Here is a 6,327-nt window from a genome sequence, read left to right on the forward strand (position 1 = left end):
TTCCCAGAGATCAATCCCTTGACGAAGCTACGCATGGATGGTATCATTTGGATCGCACTCATCAGAGGGAGCTTGACAGTTAGGTCTTCCAGCATCTTCATGCACTTCATCTCTTCCTTATCCTTGCGTGTAGCCTTAGCTGGAACAGGGTAGGGCACTTTCGGTACATACTGACGAGCAGGAGAAGGTGCTGCAGTCGGTGGAACAACCCCAGCGGGTCGCTCTGCTTCAGGCGGAACAGTCTCAGTAGGTTGTTCTGCGTCTTCCTCATCTGTGGGTACAGCTTTAGAAGGCTGATCCGACTCTTTCTGCTTCCCTTTCTCAGCCGATGTGAATCTCATGGGGTCTAGATCAGGCAGTTGCTTTCCACTCCTCAACCCTACTGCATTGCACTCCTTGGGGTTCTTGTCTGTTTTCCCAGGGAGAGTTCCTTGCTGTCTCTTCACGTTCTCAGCAGTTTGAGCAATCTGAATATCCATCTGTCTCATATGGCTTGAGACATTGTCATACTTCACACTCAGGTCATTGAACATATGATTCATCCTGGCGTTGATGTCGTTTGTGACCTGGTTCAGTGCTTTCCCTTGGATCTGCTGTCCTTGGAGCAGCTGGCTCATCATATTGGCGAGACTCTTCATGTCATCATGCGGAGCAGTCTGAGTCGGTTGTGCAGCTTGCTGATTAACCGGCTGTTTCTGGCTGTGGAACTGGGCATTCTGAGCTGGGTTAAGGACAAAGGTTCTTCCCTGATTGCCATATGGCCTTTGGTATCCACTGTTCTGACCCTGGTTCCCTTGAGCTTTATCGTCTGGTTTAGGGGCATTGAACAGGTGGGGATTGTTCCTCACGTTAGGGTTCGGGTGATAGTTCTTGAACTGCCATCCTTGCCCATTCACGTAGCTCACTTCATGCTGATCCTCAGCCGACTGATCTGCCTCTGATGTGCCTTCTGCGGTAGCTTTATCCTGTGGGGATTCTTCCATGATGAAGACCTGGTTCTGGTTACTCTTGATCAGCTGGTCGACCTTGGCAGAGAGCTCATCAATCTTGCTGTTGTCGATGCTCTTCACCTTCTGAGTGCGATCAGTCTCGCGGTTATTGTCAGCTGAGCTTGAGGCCATGTTCTCAATCAACTCGAATGCACCTTGAGTGGACTGAGTCATGAAATCTCCTTTACTGGCTGAGTTCAAAGCGTTCCTGTACTCCCAGCCTACTCCATCGTAGAACACTCCCAGCAGATAGTCTTCCTCAAAACCGTGATGTGGGCATTCTCTGCGGTAGACATTGAATCGCTCCCAAGCATCACAGAACGGCTCGTCTACCAGCTGTTTGAAGGTCACGATCTTCTGTCTCAGAGCTGCCGTCTTCGATTTCGTGTAGAAGTGGCTTAAGAAGGCTTCTCGGACTTGTTCCCAAGTGGTGAGTGATCCGGTGGGTAGTGAATCAAGCCAGCGAGCAGCTTTTCCATCAAGAGAGAAAGGGAACAGAGTACACTTGATGTAATCGGGTGGTACTCCATTCGCTTTAGTGAAACCACACATCTTTTCAAAGTGCTCGATGTGGTCCATCGGTATCTCAGCAGGAAGCCCATTGAAGATCTTCCTTTGCACTAGACTTATCAAGGCTGGCTTGATCTCGAAGTCTTGCCTAGTGCACGGTGGAGGGGTTATGGCAGATCGCGTAGCGGGCAGATTACGCAGTAGGTTTCTCTGGCCGATCTGGACCACTCCCTCCTGTTGGTTCGCAGCATTCAGAGCAGCTTGCTCGGCAGCAGCTTGCTGCGCTTGGATCGTCTGCTGCATCTGCTGCATCTGCTGTTGCATGAGTGCAAACGCAGCAGTGAGATCATTTGGATGATCACCCATGTCGGTGTTCGTTGATCTCGGCTGTTGACGGTTCTGTCGTTCCAATCTCGCTAGTTCCTCGTTAGAAAGCTGATGCAATGGCCCTTGTGCGTTGCTCCGAGTATGTCTACTGGTCATGCACCTGGATCATCAGCTGAAACAAAGAAAATAACACGAGTTAGATATCTTAGACTAGATATGAAACCGAAAATTAGAGGTAAAAAATCTGGTCCCCGTCGCAACGGCGCCAAAACTTGATACACTAAAAATGAATCCTTGCTACTGCCAAGTTAACAGTTGCAATTGTAGTATTTGAGATTCAAATCCAGAGGACCAGTCTACACTCTAGTTCTATAAGTTTCAGAATCAAGCTAAGAAGGAGATATGATTTGTTTGAAATAGGCGATAGTAAACAAGCAAAATAAACACGAGATTGATTCAATTAAACAAGAGCTAGCCTAGGGTATTTCATTGGGTGTTGAATTGGAGCCAAACAATTATTCAAGCGCGATGAGGTGCTTCCTAGAACTCGGATCACTCAGCTGGAACACTCCACTGTCGTGGTAGTGATCGCTTTGCAGATCGATCTCACCACCTAACTGTCGTTGGGATGAGAATCGATTGCAAGCTTTAGAGAACAGGTCCGATCAGTTCACTTACCACCCTAATATCTACTTTCGCTGATTAGGGATACTAAGCTCATTCAATACATGTCAAGTTATCATCCTAAGCGATTAACCAAGTGATGAACTAGTGATCTAACATCAAGTGATCAGTTTAATGAAAGCAGTAAGAACAGTATGAATGAAGAACAGTTATGGATCGCTTATCTATGTTTAGCTCATGTCTCAACACCCTAAAAACCCTAGGCGAGCAAGGTCACTACTCGATCATGATGCACATAAACAAAGACATAAATCCTGAATAAAATTGCATAAGAACAGAGTAGAAAACAATAGGGTTCAGATGATCTTCTCTATGAGAGGATGGATTCTTCTCCCTTACAAGTTGCGGATCGCAATACTCAGTGTTCTCTTGTAAAAACTAGCGTAAGAAAATAGAAAATAGATAGATGGCGTTTTATATGGAGGCGCCAATCAGAAGAGAAAAAGATTAGGGCAACAAGGCTTTAATTCCTGAAATAGGAGTTTCCATATTCGTCTGGAACAATCTCCGGATCACTCCGCCTGCTTGTTCCGCTTGAGAGAGAACAGTCTCGGGACTGTTCTCTTGAGTGTTCTCCGCAGGAATGCTCCAAAAGGACATCTTCTCATCAGGCACCTTCTCTTCTTTCTTCTGCTAACTCCAGACCTGTAAAAGGTCAAAAGGGACTAGAATGACACGAATTAGTGACTTGAAACAAATGAAAACATATATACAATGATGTGAAAAACACCATATATCAAGGAGTCACGGCTGCACGAGTACATCGAACTGAGTTAAAGAATGCTTCTACTTCAGAGCTTTGGCATCGACGGCTTGGACATCATTCTTTTCGGGTTTTGTCGGCTTTACCAGTTTTAGATAAGATGGTTTTTGATTCAGAACAGGCTTCGTCTTGTGAAATCTGTTTTCGTGCTAAACAAACACGACAAGTTTTTAATGATAGTTTGAATAAAGCTTCTGAGCCTCTTTCTATATTGCATTGTGATGTATGGGGACCCTATCGAACACCAGCTTCCTGTGGTGCTAGATACTTTCTTACTATCGTGGATGACTGCTCCAGAGCAGTATGGACATACCTGATGTTAGAAAAATCAGAAGTAGCCAATCTTCTTCGCGAGTTCATTGCTCTTGCAGAGAGGCAGTTCGGCAAAACGGTCAGAACCATTAGGTCCGACAATGGCACTGAATTCCTTGTTCTTAAGTCTTACTTTAAGCAACTAGGGATCGAACACCAAACTTCTTGTGTTGATACTCCCCAGCAAAACGGACGAGTTGAGAGAAAGCACCGTCATATCCTCAACGTCGCCAGAGCATGCTTGTTTCAAGCAAAACTGCCGGTATCATTTTGAGGAGAGAGCATCCTTACGGCGGCTCATCTAATAAATCAAACACCTACTCAGGTTTTACATAAAAAAACACCGTATGAGATTCTGTTTGGTAAGAAACCGGACCTTGATAAGCTTCGCGTCTTCGGGTGTCTGTGATATTCTCACCGCAAGGCACGAGATAAAGATAAATTCGGGGACAGAAGTAGGAAGTGCATTTTTGTAGGATACCCCTATGGCAAGAAAGCATGGAGATTATATGACCTTACTACACATGAATTCTTTACTAGCAGAGATGTTGTTTTCTCGGAACAGAAATTTCCAGGCGTGGACACGGAGGAGCCTGTGTCTCCACCGCTAAACACATTTGACCCTACCATAGATGACTGGCTTCTCACGGATGATGACTCCAGGGGGCGTGCGACTTCTACTACTGTTGGTCCCTCTGTACCTTCTATGCCTACTCCATTGCCATCTCCAGAATCAGTGCTTCTTACGTCTACACCTGTTGTATCAGAGACTGAGAGTCCTCAGTCACCTACGCATACCCTGCCTACATCACCAGAAGAGATAGTTCCAACCTCTCCTGGTCTCCCAGAGTTACTTGGCCGTGGACATCGTCATAAAACTCCTTCAGTCTTGCTTAAAGATTATGTGACTCATTCGGCATCTACAAACCCCCCCTCACGATCACTCTCACTCTAATCTTGGTCTTCCAAATACGGTCTCAGGTATGACTCCATACCCTATTACTAGTTATGTCTCTGACCACGTGTTTTCAGATACTCATAAAGCATACATGTCGGCGCTGGTCAATGACTTCGTTCCTAGAAACTTCAAGGAGGCAGTTAAACATAAAATCTGGAATAATGCAATGTCCAAGGAGGTTGAGGCTTTTGAGGTCACAGATACGTGGGAGGTTACTTCACTCCCACCCGGCAAGAAGGCTCTTGGGAATCAATGGCTATATTCTAATAAGTACAATGCAGATGGTACACTCGAGAGACCTAAAGCTCGATTAGTGGTCATGGGTAATCATCAGAAAGAGGGTGATGACTATACTGATACATTCGCCCCAGTTGCAAAGTTAACAACAGTTCGTATTATTCTCAAGCTTGCTGCACTTAAGGATTGGTTGGTTGATCAAATGGATGTTAGCAACGCTTTCTTACATGGCGATCTGGAAGAAGAAATTTATATGAAGTTACCACAAGGCTTTACATGTTCTGATCCTACACAAGTGTGTCGGTTAAAGAAGTCTTTATATGGCCTGCGACAAGCCCCACGATGTTGGTACTCCAAACTTACGACAGCCTTACATGATTTTGGCTTCTCACATGAATATGCCGATCAGTCATTATTTTCCAAGGTGCGGGGATCAGTTTGTATACATATTTTGGTGTATGTAGATGACTTTGTCATCGCTTGCAACGACGCCAAGGCTTTGCAAGAGTTTAAGGATTATCTACAAAAGTGCTTCCGAATGAAGGATCTTGGCAAGTTAAAATATTTTCTTGGTTTTGAGGTGGCGCGCAATGCTTCTGGTTTTTATTTATCTCAGAGAAAATATGCCCTTGATATTATCTCTGAAACTGGTTTGCTAGGAGCTAAGCCTTCGGCGGTCCCTATTGAGCTCAATCATCAGTTAGCTCGTGCGGAAGGTCCCTTGGCAAATGCTGAACAATACCGACGGCTTGTGGGGCGTTTGATCTATCTCACAAATACTCGCCCTGATTTGTGTTATACTGTCCACATCTTAGCGCAGTTTATGCAGGCTCCTTTATTGCCTCATTGGGAGGCGGCGTTGCGTGCTGTTCGTTACCTTAAAGGAACACCAGGACAGGGTATTTATTTGAAGGCTAATGATACGATGCAGATAAGTATCTACTGCGACTCGGATCTTTCTGCTTGTCCTCGTACCCGACGGTCTCTGAGTGCTTACATTGCTTTCATCGGAGAATCTCCAGTGTCATGGCGAACTAAAAAGCAGGATACAGTCTCTTTGTCCTCTGCAGAAGCGGAGTACCGGGCCATGTCTGAGGCTCTCAAGGAACTCAAATGGTTGAAATCGCTTCTTCAATCGTTTGGGTTAGATCATTCATCACCTATGAAGCTATTCTGTGACAGTAAACTGGCTATGTATATTGCAGCGAATCCAGTCTTTCATGAGCGTACAAAGCATATTGAACGTGACTGTCATCATGTCCGAGATGCTCTCAAGGCTAAACTTATTACAACCGAGCATGTGACGTCCAAGAATCAACTTGCAGATGTTCTTACCAAGGCGTTACCGAGACCACAATTTGATTTTCTTATGTCTAAGTTGGCAGTTCGAAATCTTACACTGCCAACTTTTTTTTTTGACGGCAAACGGCTATTCTATTACTCAAGCTTGAGGTGGTCTGGGTAACCAGACCGGAATAGAACAACCAACAAAATGTAACTTCCTATGGAAGGATCTAGCTGTCTTAGCTAAAAAATCTGAAATCTGA

General features: G+C 45.1%; 1 non-coding gene across 1 annotated transcript; it reads left to right on the forward strand.

The window, feature by feature from the left end:
* Window positions 1-1,251: 1,251 nt before the first annotated feature.
* On the forward strand, window positions 1,252-1,358 carry LOC130503883 (small nucleolar RNA R71). Its single transcript, XR_008941045.1, has one exon. It is a non-coding gene; the product is annotated as a small nucleolar RNA R71 (small nucleolar RNA).
* Window positions 1,359-6,327: the final 4,969 nt, after the last annotated feature.

The sequence above is a fragment of the Raphanus sativus genome, unplaced genomic scaffold (assembly GCF_000801105.2).
Source record: "Raphanus sativus cultivar WK10039 unplaced genomic scaffold, ASM80110v3 Scaffold1204, whole genome shotgun sequence".
In the NCBI taxonomy this organism is placed as follows: Eukaryota; Viridiplantae; Streptophyta; class Magnoliopsida; order Brassicales; family Brassicaceae; genus Raphanus; species Raphanus sativus.